This window comes from Protopterus annectens, chromosome 7.part0, assembly GCF_019279795.1.
Source record: "Protopterus annectens isolate FY-2018-M chromosome 7.part0, PAN1.0, whole genome shotgun sequence".
NCBI classification, from domain to species: domain Eukaryota; kingdom Metazoa; phylum Chordata; order Ceratodontiformes; family Protopteridae; genus Protopterus; species Protopterus annectens.
Genome location: NC_056739.1, coordinates 93,802,709 through 93,819,126, shown reverse-complemented (window position 1 = coordinate 93,819,126; position 16,418 = coordinate 93,802,709). Strand labels below are relative to the sequence as shown.

Sequence of the window (16,418 nt, the reverse complement as noted above, 5' to 3'; positions counted from 1 at the left end):
CTAGCATATGGCAGTGGAACTTTAGCACCTTACATTCTATAACTACAATGCAAACTGTTTCACCTGCATGTCTTAACTTGCTGCTTGTTCCACCGCTAAAGAAGAGTTCATACTCTGTACACATCCTCAGGCTAAGCAGGCACACAAGAAATCAGATGGGTTCTATCCTTGAATGTCATCAAAAATGTAAGCATATAAGAACCAACCCCCCCCCAAAAAAAATAAATAAATAAATAAAAACCCAGCAGCATGCAGCTTGTCACAGGCCTTCAATTAATTTCAAAAGTGCAATTCAAAGTCTGGCAAAGACCCACATAGAATGACCATTATGGTAAGGAACAACCCAGGCAGCTTAATACCATACATTAGGGTGTAGCATGCACAGTAGCACTACACTAACCAGATTTAGGTATTTGTTTTACTTTACTGCACCGAAATGTCAAGCTGTGAAGAAGCCATTTACAGTGAAGGCAAAAACAAATCCCCAATACAAGAATATAGATTAAACAGAATACTGGAAAATGTGAAATGCTGGAACTGAGTCAAGCACATAATGGAACAGTAAATGAAGCTAAGAGAACTGCATTGCAGAAAAGCATACAAAACTAAATATTTAGAATACATACATATATATATATATATATATATATATATATATATATATATATATATATAAGAATTATAATGCAAAAATGGATGAAGATAATATGAAGAGAAAAGAGCAAAGAATTAAAAATAAATTATATGTGGCATTAGCGAGTCAGGAAGAAACAGATGTATCTGGTAGAGTAACTGGTATAAATTAGTAATAAAAGTAATTAAAAGTAATGATGACCCTTGAGATACATAAGTATGTGAATAGCTAGCTTTTACCCTGTAGGGCTGTGCATTAGCATGAATGCCTTTTGTGGTACTTTACTATATTTGTCCTGTTGTCTCAGAAATTAGGCATGTTTAGAAACAAGGGAGGGACTAATGTGCTGCTCCTGATAAGGACTTTCGTCTGTTTGTTACCGAGTAGCAGCTTCCTGTTTGCCTCATACCGTACCTCTGCCAAACCACTCCTTAACTGAAGTGTTCATAAACAGCTGTCCACAGATGCTGCTTTTGCCTTATATGGACAATAAGTCTCTTTATATCGAACATGCTCCCTGGCAAGTGAACTGCAATTTCCAAATACCATAAGCCTGTTTAGTTTTAAGGAGCTGAAAACACTAATAAATATTGATACAGTGTCTCACCTCACTGGTATTCTCCTCTGAGATGCTGTTCCAGCACTGATCTGCAGACAGGGGCATATCTAATGTTAAACTGTACAAAAATTAATGAACCTGGTTAGCACGTACTGTACACTAGTCTAACAGTGTAGCACAAGGAGTTACGGCTGCAAGCGATTACTGTACTTAATGCTGTAGTGCTGAGTTTGGCTCCCTCAGTTTTCATACGCCTGCACTGATACTGAGACAGTTACTCAGCCAGATCTGTACTGCATGGCTTTCCCAGAACAGAGAACTTGTGCTTCATAATCTTCCCATTTTTTGAGTTAACTAAAATGACACAGATATGGAAAGGTGCTTTTTTTAGATATTGTCTCTAGTGCTGACTTGTTTGTATTGGACTGAATCGTGATTCCTTTGTAATTATTCACAGTAGCTGACTCATCACATTAAACGGTTAGTTTCCACCACTTATTAACTGAAATACATACAGCAGCATTGCCTTTACTGTTTGTACTACTCAGTGAGACACAATGGCACATGGTTGTAGCACCCTTTCCAGAGGTGTACTATGTCTTTTGATGTTACGCTTCCTCTTTAGTTGGTGCGGTGGGTTAAAGCTGTTAGCTTTAGCTGTTGTGGTACAGGGTTTGATTCCCTCAGCCCTCATTTGCCTACAAGTCACAACCAGAAATTGTTCCCAGCTTGTCCTTGAAAAGGGACTGTGTGTCCAGTGGGCCTACCTAATTAACACATGGGTATTATTATTATTGTTGTTGTTTAGTATTTGCAAAATTTTGTAGTATGTATGTAATTTTAATATGTATAAGACTGTGTACCTTATAATACTTCTGTAGTTCATCAGTCAGTAATAATAAGGTTATAACTAATAACGTTCCTCAGAGCTCCAGCTTACTTACTTGTAAAATAAAAAAAATAAATAAAATAACATAGTTTGTTTATTTTCACACATTAGTATGATTCCTGAGTTCCCTGTAGCCATATCTGTAGCAGTTGACAGCAATACATTTTTGTTTTATATATATATATATATATATATATATATATATATATATATATATATATAAACCATTTAGTAAATTAATTCACTGATGGTATGCTTCATAGTCTCAACACTAAAGCTGATGATTTGGTTCCTTTTAGCTTAAATCTGCCCCCTACTATGTATTCTACTTCCGTACCTCTGCATGGTGAAATCATTCCGCATGTAGTTTCTTACTCTGGAATGACTGGCATACATATATACACCTGTGTATCTGCTGCTATAACTTATTTTATAACAGATTTCTAATGCTGTAAGACATTTACAAGAACAGCACTTTCTGGCAAAAAGTAAATACTTCCAAAACATGAAACCAGCAAACAAAAGGGCAGACAGAATGAAAGTATTAAGAAAAGCTGAATGGTTAAACAGGTGCTCATTGACTCAGATGAGAAGGGGACTGGAACTCTTACTTCAGCTTTGTGAAGGGTATATGTAAAATGAGTACAGTGACTGTCTTAGTGCAGAATTGTAACACATCGATGGCTTAAGTCTGTGGCAGGATTTCAAGTAGGATTGGAGATTTTTTTTCACTTACACGTAGTAGGTATGGCAAAATGGTGTTTTTGATATTACTAGAAAGACTTGGAACAAGATATGGTAAAAGGGGGCATTTACATAAACAGCGGGAGTTAACTGAGGGTGAGGGACTACCCTTCAATGATGTAATGCCACAAATCTGAAAACCTGCATTGTCTATAAACAGGCTTATACAAGGGCCAGATTCTAAAAGACCTGCTTTCAGTATAAGTGACACTACTCCTATGTAATAGACAGGAGTAAGGTCGATTACACAGAGAGCAAGTCTTTTAGAATTAGGCCCAGTGTGTCTTTTGATATGATGTCAGAATGATTTATGTCACACTGTCTGTAGTGTGATACCCTCCAGTACTTGGGGCTGTCTACCTCCTGACTGCTACATTGAAGGGAGCAGAGTTTATACTACACATTGAAGCAGTAGCATTGCAGGCAAATATACTGTGAACCACTGCAGTTTATGGCTTATTTCACAGTGCATAATGCAACACATGAAAACATCAATCTTCTAGACACTTGTAAGTATTTGCAGCACTACATTCAAGTTTCTGATTGAACATCATCTATTTACAACTGCTGCCTACATGAAACACAGTAAAGTAATTACTCTGATAGGAAACAGAACTCTTTACATACCTGGAGGACTAAACCTATAGCAGAGTGGGTGGGTGACAGACTGATTTAAGAATGTACAGGCAATAAAGTGGCTTGTGGTGGTGATTTCAACCTGTGAGTCAAAGATTCAGATGCTGTCCAGTAGTCACTGTACTGGAGAAATTCAGAAATGTAATGCTGTTGTATTGCTGTTTAATATGTGGATAGGAGGAGTGTAGCTTCAGAAATCACCATGTAAAGCTCCCAGGATGTTCCTGTCAACACTTTCATGAGCACAGTTGTTCTAGTTACTCATTGAACTTGTCCAGTTGTGCTAATACTGTGGAGAAATTCTGCCAGAGACCCTGCTGCTAGATAATGCACTTCCAATCAGATTAATATGAGGTGTGTGACATGACTAACACACCAGTTAATGTACATCATGCGATGTTGCCAGCTACCAGCATTCCTGTTAACTATTGTCACACAGAGATTTACTTTACCTGTGTGACAGTGACTGGCTCCCATTACTCAGATATGGTATCGATTTTCTGATTCCATTGATTCCAGCACATTTTATCAAGATATGACTACAGCCCTGGTGCATGTGTACGTGCGTGTGCACGCACACACACACACACACACACACACACACACACACACACACACACACACACACACACACACACACACCATCTTCCTGCAATCCTCACCCTTAATGGACACTGCCTACTGCAGCTACTACAGGGTGTTATAATTTTCTTCACAACCCTGTAGTTGATTGTCATCTGAACCTCTAATCACTGTTGAAGGCAGCGTTGGATACAGGCTTCTGGTAAGCAGGTGTTCTAACTGCACGGAAACTGCTTATCTCCATAAACCAGAGACCAGTAATGGACGGCATTTGCAGTCCATCTTCCTTCCTTTCTTCTTCCTTCCTGGCCTTTTTCACTCATCCCGCACTGTCTAATTCTCTGCATGACCTATGTACTTAACATTTTAAGTTACTGTTCTTTTTGGTAATCAGAATCAGTCTACTTTTAGACATTTGTTAGGAGAATACAGTGCTGCACAATAAAATGGTAAGAAAGTATCAAATAAAGAATAACCTTACAGATGTCGCAAACAGAAGTACAAATATAAGAAAAGACAGCAGTTAACTCGATGTAAAGTAACACTGAACACTTTTGCTAGACAGAATGATTCATTCTAAAGTGTTCTGTACATTTAATTTAAAAATCTGTATGGCAGCCAAATGTTGGAGTTTTCTGCAGGAGTTAGTAAGTAAGCAACACCACAGAGCACCCCTACTGGCAGTTTTGGGTACATGATCTGGAGCACTCATGAAGGAAAATTTGATAAATAATGATAATTATTTCTCTAACATAGAAAGAAGTGTTATTTGACTGTTCCTCATAAAATATGTGATTTTCTGGGAAATCACTGACACTGAGATATACCTCTCAATCTCTTTGCACATGAAATATACCAAAGTCAAAACGAATGGGGGTGAAGGCCCAAAATCAGGGACAAATTTTAATTATTGCCTTTGTAAACATAGAACGTTGGTAGAATAACAGTTTTTGTTTTAGCATGCATTTTCTGAAGGATGTGAAGTCTGCAACTCAAATGTCTGTCATTATTTAGTGGCCTCAGTCCTCAGAGATTTGCCAGAATGCCAGAGATTTTATGAGGAACAGATCAACAATATGAGGTAAAAATGTAGACATTCTGCGAAAATCTGGGCACTTTGACAGATATACCTGAGGATTACAGAGTTTTAGTACTTTTTATTCTTCCGAAAAAGCATGTTAATGCAAATATTTTTGCACTGTTAGCTTTTTTAAGTGAATTAGAGTAACATTTAAAGCTGTCCTTGGTTGTGGCATTTGGACCTTTTAATTTTTGCCTTTTTCCATAATTATTGCACAAAGAAACTGTGAGGAATGTTCCAGACATCATGTCTCTTATGATTTCATAAAAAGTGAGAAGTAGGATGTATGGGATAAAGAAGTAAAGGGGATAGTTAAACAGGTGCTTCTATGGTGAACCGAAATCTTAGGGGTAGGATTAGCTTTATGGACAGGCTGGAGTTTGGATCAGTACACATGAATAAGGGTAATGCAGTACAACACTAACACTATTGCTAATCTTAACAGTAAACAAGACACCTACACCACACATTACATAATCTCTAACACTAAACAAAACACCCACACCACACATCACATTATCCCCATCTGTAACACTAAACAAGACACATACACCACACATCACATTATCCCTATCTGTAACACTAAACAAGATACCCACACCACACATTACATTATCCCTATCCCTAACACTAAACAGGACACCCACACCACACATTACATTATCCCTATCTGTAACACTAAACAAGACACCCACACCACACATCACATTATTACTATCCTTAACACTAAACAAGACACCCACACCACACATTACATTATCCCTACCTGTAACACTAAACAAGACACCTACACCACACATCACATTATCCCTATCTGTAACACAAAACAAGACACCCACAGCAGACATCACATTATCCCTATCCCTAACACTAAACAAGGCACCCACACCACACATCACATTATCCCTATCTGTAACACTAAACAAGACACCCACACCACACATCACATTATCCCTATCTGTAACACTAAACAAGACACCCACACCACACATCACATTATCCCTATCTGTAACACTAAACAAGACACCCACACCACACATCACATTATCCCTATCTGTAACACTAAACAAGACACCCACACAACACATTACATTATCCCTATCCCTAACACTAAACAAGACACCCACACCACAAATCACATTATCCCTATCTGCAACACTAAACAAGACACCCACACCACATTACATTATCCCTATCCCTAACACAAAACAAGACACCCACACCACAAATCACATTATCCCTATCTGTAACACTAAACAAGACACCCACACCACACATCACATGATCCCTATCTGTAACACTAAACAAGACACCCAAACCACACATCACATTATCCCTATTCCTAACACTAAACAAGACACCCACGCCACACATCACATTATCCCTATCTGTAACACTAAACAAGACACTCACACCACACGTCACATTATCCCTATCTGTAACACTAAACAAGACACTCACACCACACATCACATTATCCCTATCTGTAACACTAAACAAGACACCCCACACCACACATTATCCCTATCCCTAACACTAAAGAAGACACCCACACCGCACTTTACATTATCGCTATCTGTAACACTAAACAAGACACCCACACCACACATCACATTATCCCCATCTGTAACACTAAACAAGACACCCACACCACACATCACATTATCCCTATCTGTAACACTAAACAAGACACCCACACCAGACATCACATTATCCCTATCCATAACACTAAACAAGACACCCACACCACACATTACATTATACCTATCCGTAACACTAAACAGGACACCCACACCACACATTACATTATCCCTATCTGTAGCACTAAACAATACACCCACACCACACATTACATTATTCCTATCCCTAACTCTAAACAAGACACCCACACCACACATCACATTATCCCTATCTGTAACACTAAACAAGACACCCACACCACACATCACATTATCCCTATCTGTAACACTAAACAAGACACCCACACCACACATTACATTATCCCTATCCCTAACACTAAACAAGACACCCACACCACAAATCACATTATCCCTATCTGTAACACTAAACAAGACACCCACACCACACATTACATTATCCCTATCCATAACACTAAACAAGACACCCACACCACACATCACATTATCCCTATCTGCAACACTAAACAAGACACCCACACCACACATTACATTATTCCTATCCCTAACACTAAACAAGACACCCACACCACACATCACATTATCCCTATCTGTAACACTAAACAAGACACCCACACCACACATCACATTATCCCTATCTCTAACACTAAACAAGACACCCACACCACACATTACATTATCCCTATCTGTAACACTAAACAAGACACCCACACCACACATTACATTATCCCTATCCATAACACTAAACAAGACACCCACACCACACATCACATTATCCCTATCTGCAACACTAAACAAGACACCCACACCACACATTACATTATCCCTATCCCTAACACTAAACAAGACACCCACACCACACATTACATAATCTCTAACACTAAACAAGACACTCACACCACACATTACATTATTCCTATCCCTAACACTAAACAAGACACCCACACCACACATTACATTATTCCTATCCCTAACACTGAACAAGAGACCCACACCACACATTACATTATCCCTATATGTAACACTAAACAAGACACCCACACCACACATTACATTATCCCTATCCCTATCACTAAACTACCACACATTACATTACATAGAAAATTCACCCCAGGGATCACTCCAGTGGTTTTACTTGACAGAGGCACTGGGAACTAAGGTTGGGTGGCATGATGCCAGGGTAATCCTATGGGCTCAGCTTGTTAATGCCCCAGGGGCATTACCCTAGTACACACCTATGAACCTATGAGCCTAGCCCTAAGAGTAAACAAGACACTCACACAACTTACACTAGCCCTATCCTTAACCTAACAGTAAACATGACAACACACACCTGCATACACACACTCTGAATACTATAATATTCAGTATTTCTGACAATTTTAGCATTATCTTCTACTTGTAATTGTGGCTTGCAATATTGGGCAGTTGGAATTGTTCCTTCTGCTAGCCCATGTTTGATCTAGTGATAGGACTCTATAATAAATTCATATATGGATGTTGGGCAGTTGCTCAGTCTAATGTTAGATGCAATGCATGCAGGTATGTATTTGACTGAAGTAGAATTTGTCAAAAGATTAAGTATGCTGATATGTAGGATGTGGAACAGTAGAGATATGCCGAATGTTTATATGTGATGTGGTGCTCATTTGCTTCTTAATTTTATTCCGTTTTGTACCGTTTTACTTGTGGTCTGGTATGGTTGGTTAGGAGATGAAGTCAGTGCCAGTGCAGTTTATACATCTCCGCTGGCAATGATAAATTTGTTTTGGGTGATCTCCCTTGTTCGTATTTGTGCAACCAGGGATATGGTGTATATAAATTACATAATAGAGTTTGGTTATGTTTAACACTGTTTCTTAAATTACAGATGTCAGTGACTGTGAAGTTTGATGATAGTGTTGTTGGGGTGAGTCCTCTAACAATTGCGAGTTCACAGTATGGTTAGTTTGACACATTGTGACATAATTATGTATATATTACAAAAACAGATGCACAAGCATACACACACACACACACACACACACGTGCAAGTGCCCTTTTATTCTTCTCACTATCCATCTGTATGACTGAAAACAGCATGGATTGTGTCATAAACAGGAAGAGCTAATTCACATATGTGCATTTTGGCAAAGTGTTTTCAAAAACCAACCTGCAGTAGTACCTGGGCTTTTAGGTAATATTAAACCTCAAGCTGTTTATTCTAGTATTTTAAAAAGTTACTGGCAAAAAAGGATAGGTGTTATCATGCAGACCATATTATCAAAGACTTCTGTTAGGTCATATCCATTAGCATCAGAAGCATCAAAATGTTAGGCATAAAAGCATATGTAACAGGAATAAAAATCAGTAACCCTGACCATATTCAATGTGCTGGTGTTAAGGTAGGCAGTGCTAGTGACCACTCTCCTACTTACTAGGACTAGATGTATCATGCACTTTCAAAAGACTTCTTTTCATCACAGACTTACTTCTCTCCACTGGAGTCCTCTTTTGCCCCAAAATTAATCAGTAAATTGTTTCTTCTCTAGTATTTCACATAGAAAGAATACAATCCAGTAAATAAAAGTCCAAACCAGCAAACAAATTACCAAAGTTCTCTGGACAAAAGCAAACCTTAAGAAATAGGTGTAACACCAGTATAACACTCTAAAAGAATGTTACTCAAGGGTTTCATAACAAATAGGTGTAACACCAGTATAACACTCTAAAAGAATGTTACTCAAGGGTTTCATAACAAACAGGTGTAACACCAGTATAACCCTCTAAAAGAATGTTACTCAAGGGTTTCATAACAAACAGGTGTAACACCAGTATAACACTCTAAAAGAATGTTACTCAAGGGTTTCATAACAAACAGGTGTAACACCAGTATAACCCTCTAAAGAATGTTACTCAAGGGTTTCATAACAAACAGGTGTAACACCAGTATAACACTCTAAAAGAATGTTACTCAAGGGTTTCATAACAAACAGGTGTAACACCAGTATAACACTCTAAAAGAATGTTACTCAAGGGTTTCATAACAAACAGGTGTAACACCAGTATAACACTCTAAAAGAATGTTACTCAAGGGTTTCATAACAAACAGGTGTAACACCAGTATAACACTCTAAAAGAATGTTACTCAAGGGTTTCATAACAAACAGGTGTAACACCAGTATAACACTCTAAAAGAATGTTACTCAAGGGTTTCATAACAAATAGGTGTAACACCAGTATAACACTCTAAAAGAATGTTACTCAAGGGTTTCATAACAAATAGGTGTAACACCAGTATAACCCTCTAAAAGAATGTTACTCAAGGGTTTCATAACAAACAGGTGTAACACCAGTATAACCCTCTAAAAGAATGTTACTCAAGGGTTTCATATCAAACAGGTGTAACACCAGTATAACCCTCTAAAAGAATGTTACTCAAGGGTTTCATAACAAATAGGTGTAACACCAGTATAACCCTCTAAAAGAATGTTACTCAAGGGTTTCATAACAAATAGGTGTAACACCAGTATAACACTCTAAAAGAATGTTACTCAAGGGTTTCATAACAAACAGGTGTAACACCAGTATAACCCTCTAAAAGAATGTTACTCAAGGGTTTCATAACAAATAGGTGTAACACCAGTATAACACTCTAAAAGAATGTTACTCAAGGGTTTCATAACAAACAGGTGTAACACCAGTATAACACTCTAAAAGAATGTTACTCAAGGGTTTCATAACAAACAGGTGTAACACCAGTATAACCCTCTAAAAGAATGTTACTCAAGGGTTTCATAACAAATAGGTGTAACACCAGTATAACACTCTAAAAGAATGTTACTCAAGGGTTTCATAACAAATAGGTGTAACACCAGTATAACCCTCTAAAAGAATGTTACTCAAGGGTTTCATAACAAACAGGTGTAACACCAGTATAACCCTCTAAAAGAATGTTACTCAAGGGTTTCATAACAAATAGGTGTAACACCAGTATAACCCTCTAAAAGAATGTTACTCAAGGGTTTCATAACAAACAGGTGTAACACCAGTATAACCCTCTAAAAGAATGTTACTCAAGGGTTTCATAACAAATAGGTGTAACACCAGTATAACCCTCTAAAAGAATGTTACTCAAGGGTTTCATAACAAACAGGTGTAACACCAGTATAACCCTCTAAAAGAATGTTACTCAAGGGGTTCAGTAGTGTCTTCCTCTCCTTAACATGCTGAACAGACATGTTCCTGTAACTAGATACTGTCTGGAACTGCACTTTTAATTCACTGTATACTGTTCAAATAATTCATTTGCTTTTCCATGTACTGCCTGCTATATTGTAATAACATATCAGTACTCCAACTGTTTCTTTATTCTTCTTACTGTAATTACCTTATTTGGTTCTTTTGTACTTTATCCTGGCTGAGACTGAAATTGGGCTGATGTGACCAAATTGAAACAAACAAACAAATAAATAAAAGAGGAGTCAAGGTGGCTGCCTAAAGGTATTAAATATTGAACAGTAAATGTTAAAACTCAGAACAAAGGTCTGGCTATACAACATGACAGTAGTATAAAGCAAGCAGACCTCAACAGTTAAATGCAAAGCAATGTTATGCAAAGGCAAGCTTAAGTATATTAAGAATCTTTGAACACAAATGTTATTCATTTCTAAAACATGTTGAGTAATGTCATACAAAATCAAACTTAGGCATTTTAAGAATTTTCAGACTCCTAAAACACATTGGCAGGGACTAAGCTTATTTTTAAAAGGAGGCCCTGAATTTAAACTTTCCGTAAAATGCCAGATAAAAAGTGCACGCACACAAACACACCCGCTCTCTATTTTGTTTGCACTTCCGCCAGCTATCCAGGGATTAAAATAAAAAAGTATCCTTTCCTCATTTACAATAATCAGCATGTTTAAAAGCTCGTAGCACTTAATTCAGAAAGTCACAGATTACTGCACTCAACAAGATGGCATAGTACTTATCTCAGAGGACAGTCTTCCTATCAGATGTAGAAAGTTGGTTCTCATGTGCTGTTGCCTTTCCATTAATATATAATGTTTGACTTTGTTGACTGTTTTGTTATGTAACAACAAGTACCTTTCTGCTAACAGTAGCTCAACATTATGGATGTCTGCTTTCAGTAAACTTGGCTGTGCTTTTGTTAAGTTACCAGTCTTTCTGGCTGTACATCTCAAACAGCAGAACTGCACACTGGCATTTTCTAACTAAACATGCTGCACCTAAGGTAGCGTGAAAACTTGTAGTGGAGCTCTTAGGAGTTGTATTTAATGCTCATATTTAAAGGTAATCTGTTTACTTTAGATATACATAACTCAATAATTAATTTCATCTGGAACTGAAAGCCAGACATAGCTGTCACCTGTCCTTTACTTTGCCTCATGTTTTTGGTCTGTTCCTTGTAAAATGTGTGGTTTTGTGGCATTTTGTGAGGATTACAGTCATTGAATAATTCCAGATATTTCAAGTTAAGACTTCATGTCCTTCAGAAAATGCATTTGAATGAAAAACCTGTTATTATAGCAACTTTCTAAGTATGTAAGAACAATATTTAATGTCTATCCCTGATTGGTCTATTATTATTTTTGGCTTTGTCCCCGATTCCTACACTGAGGGGTTGACAACTGTGGCCAAGTATGATGCAAAGTTAATGTATTCACTGCTGAATTTTTACATTTTCTTACTGTGCATAAATTCAGATACCCTATTAAAATGTGTACAGTTGCTTCAGGGATATATGTTCCCTGCATCTGTCTTACACAAAGAGCTTCTGGCTCATGGGAGCTTAACAAGAGAACAATATTAAATGAATAAGTAAACATCAAGTGAGACTAACCAGTATGATATGAACTGGTGAGGATTTCCTGTGAAAGGAGACTGGTAATGTACTGAGGCTGCTCCAGTGAGGTAGTTAGTTGTAGTACACCTTCCCTCCACCTGACACACCCTTCTAGCCACCCCAAACACTTCTGATACCAGCTCATACCTCTCAATGTCTTAGCACAAGAAATCTGGACAAAGCTTGAAATAACAGAGGACAAACGCTCAAAAATAGGGACAGACTAAATATTGCTCCTGTAAACTTACAAAGTTGCTAGGATAACAGGTTTTGCATTAGTATGCATTTTCTGAAGGATATGAAGTCTGACACTCAAATGCCTGTCATTATTTAGTGACTTAATTTCTCAATAAGTTGCTCAAAAAATTCAAATTTTATGAGGAACAGATTTAAAATAAGATGTAAAAATCTGGGCATTCTGCGAAAATTTGGACAGTTGCAAAGTATACACCAGCTGATGTTTCATTTTCTATCAGCCACCACGAAGAGGATTCTAGTGACCATAACCTTTTCTGTACTGTAAAATGTTCACACATCCATTTTTGAAGTTGCCACATTTTTATATGCCACTCACTATCCCTGCAGGTCACCCATCCTTCACACTTCAGCTGCATTCTTCCATTTTTTTTCAAACAGCTGTATGTTGTGCTCGTAGGTAACCAGACACAATATTTTAATTTTCCTTCTTGAGCCAAATTGCTAGATTTGTCACAATATGTGTTATCCTGCTGTGAAGCCCTTCTATGAAGGCTGTTGTTCTCTTATGATACAATTAGCAGTAATATGCTTTATACTATGCACATTGTCTGCAAAATAGCACAGAATAAACACTTCTCTGCAGCTAGCAGCACAAGGTTGTCCTCACTTGATACTCTGTCACAGCTGATACTTTAGCTTAGGTATTACTATGGGCCCCCTAGTTACAGTCCTCCTTCCCCTCTTTTCAACTTACACTACCTTCTAGGGTTCTTTTCCACAAACGACATCAGTTTCCCCATTCCACTTCCTTTTTTTGGAGCTTTACTCCCCAGACCTCCAATGAAAATTGTTTTTTCAGTTCCCAGATGGACTTTCCCAGTAAACAAAAGCAAATAAATAAGTACATTTTGCCTGTGCTCTGAAATTCCTGTAAACTGTCACTCTTGTTGAATACCACTATCCTTGTCTCTGCACTGTAAGTGAACAGCTAACTTGTTTTTAAGCCACTGGGTATTGTCTGCTATGAAGAGACGAAAAAGGGCTGGGCTCATTGTAAGTCCATTTGTCCCTCTTCCTCACCAGTCTCATTTCACCCTTTTCTGCATCCCTTCATACATTACTGTTGAGACAAATCACTACGCATGGAGAAATTTGGTACCCAAAGTACTTTTAACTGCAATCAAACAGAAATATCTGTTGTCAAGATGCAGCTAACTGATAAAAAGTACATTATGTATGTAATCTATATAGTAAAAATACAGTTTATTTAAAACTAGAACATTAGAAGTTCTAGTTCTACGCTTAAGCAAACATTATTTAAAATACATAGAAATGTAGCCTTTCCTTTGCTTATGTAATTAAATTGTTGTAGACTGAGTATACTCACCCACATCAAAAACATTATTAACTGTGTCTTTTACTTGAAAAAAGGCACTATTGTCTGCTTGAATAAACTAACATGGAAGGCTAGTTTGTAAAACAGCTCAGTTACTGTCTGTTCCTTTAGTGGCCACCAAGTTGTAGCTTGTGCACTTATCCAGGAAGTTATGTTCTCTTATGAAAGATTAAAAACTCATGACAAGATCACAGGCGTATGGTAATTCCTTTCTGAAAGTCTGGTCCCTCTGTGTAGTACACGCCCTGTAGAACAAAATCTAACAAATTATAATGTGATTCTTCTGATCTTTCCATCAAAAGGAACTTAATGACAGAGAAAAGTAGTAATACCTTATTAAAAGTTAACAAAAAATACTTTGTCCCTCTCATCAGCTGTGATACTTTACCCAGAGCTATGTCAATCTTTAGTATTTACTCTGAAGAAAAATAAAACAAGGACAAATGTGTGCATATAAAAATGGGTGTCAGTTTTCACTACAGACTGCATCTATGGTACTTTTAACCTTTTGCATCATGAAACCTACTTGCAAACCACACATTTCTAAAGAAATGGCCAATTGAGTTTTCTATAATAGTTCTCTGGTAACTGCATTTAAGATTCGTTTCTTTCCATTACTGGCAAAAACATACAAGTTGTTGTTTAACATGAAATAGCTTTCACGGTGTACTGGATGAACACACCCAGATAACCTACATTTCCCAGCACTGAGGAGCCTGCAGTGCTCTAATCTCTGCCCCCAGTTATTGCACATTAACACAGAAACATGCTGGATGTCTGCACAAAGATTCATAAATGGTTACCTGGCAGTAGTCTGTTTCTGGTATGTATTACTGGTACCTCTGTGCTGACGCTTGTGTTTGGTCCAGGTAAGAAGTGGCTCTTCTCTACTGTGAGCAAAACAGCTGTACAGTTAGTTGCCTCACTGCTTTAGAGTACAAGAATTGCACACAGCACTACAGCTGATGTCATGCAGCACAGCAGACCAGCCCCAAAGCACAAAAAAAACAATTAATCTGCTTCTGAAATGAATCTCTTGACACACCCAACCTCCTCCTCCTCTCTCTCTCTTTCTCTCTCAGCAGAAAGACAGTGATTTTCTAAGCAAACTGTGGGTTTATGAGCTACTGACAGAATTATTCAGTGCTTGAGGAACGCAGCTGTCTGACAGGACAGTTATTACTTATTTTAATCTGTTTCTATCATTCCTGCTTATTCGGCTTCTTCAGCTTTCAGATGTGCCACTTAACACTGTTTGCAAAATGCATACTGCTGCTGCATCCTTCCACAGAACTAGTGTAGTTGGAAACATCCAGCTGTCACTGAGGTGTGTGTGTGTGTGTGTGTGTGTGTGTGTATGTGCGTGTGTGTGTGTGTGTGTGTGTATGTGCGTGTGTGTGTGTGTGGGGGGGCTTGTTAAGGGTACAGTTAACTAGGATGTACTGATGATCTTCATCACCAGATTTCAACAGGATTTTAATTTATTTCCTAAGTTTGGCAATCAAGAAGCTGCATTAGGCATTTAACTTACCTATCTGCTGTTGTGCAGTAAGAGATTGTATAGCATTTTGATTAATGTGACATGAACATAAAGTGACATAGTTTCAAATATGTTATACGTAAGTACGTGGAAAAGAAACATACTAGTACAGCACTAAAATGTCTGCTAATAACAGCGAAACCCTCGGTTCAGAAACTGGCTTTGGTACCAGAGGGATAACCACTAAACTAATAATATTAAGGAGGACAGATGTCCTTCCCTGATGTAAGTGCAGAATTTACAGTTCTCTAGTAGGGGTTGGGGAGAAAAAGACAAATTAAAGGAAATAGCTTCATTAAGGACTGACAGTGATTAGTGGACTGGAGACCAATGACATTAGTCCAGAGGCATGTGCATATGTGATGCACATTTGGAATTTGGGCAGGGCAGTGTGTACATGAATAAAAAATTCTCTACTACTTCGCCCATAAATTTTCTTCTCCTTGTCTCCCTCTTCAAGGACAGCACTGGCCACAATATGGTTTGAGAGGGCATCTCTTCCTTAAGAGGCAGGTCCTTCCTGTCAAAAGGGATACAGCAAGATCTCACTGTTCCCTATAAGGTATTAGCAAGTCCATTAGGAATTAAGGATAAATAACAGCAAGCTGGGGGGGGGGGGGTTAATAAACAAAGGTAATAGCTTTGATGGCTACGTT

The 16,418-nt window shown here is 37.9% G+C and overlaps 1 protein-coding gene across 1 annotated transcript in view; it reads right to left on the bottom strand.

Moving 5' to 3' along the window:
* CSRP1 (cysteine and glycine rich protein 1) overlaps positions 1-15,172 on the bottom strand; it is a 325,730-nt gene extending 310,558 nt beyond the window's left edge. The window contains exon 1 of the mRNA XM_044076518.1: positions 15,026-15,172. The gene's annotated coding sequence lies outside the window, so the exon portion shown is untranslated. The remainder of the gene's footprint in view (positions 1-15,025) is intronic.
* Positions 15,173-16,418: the final 1,246 nt, after the last annotated feature.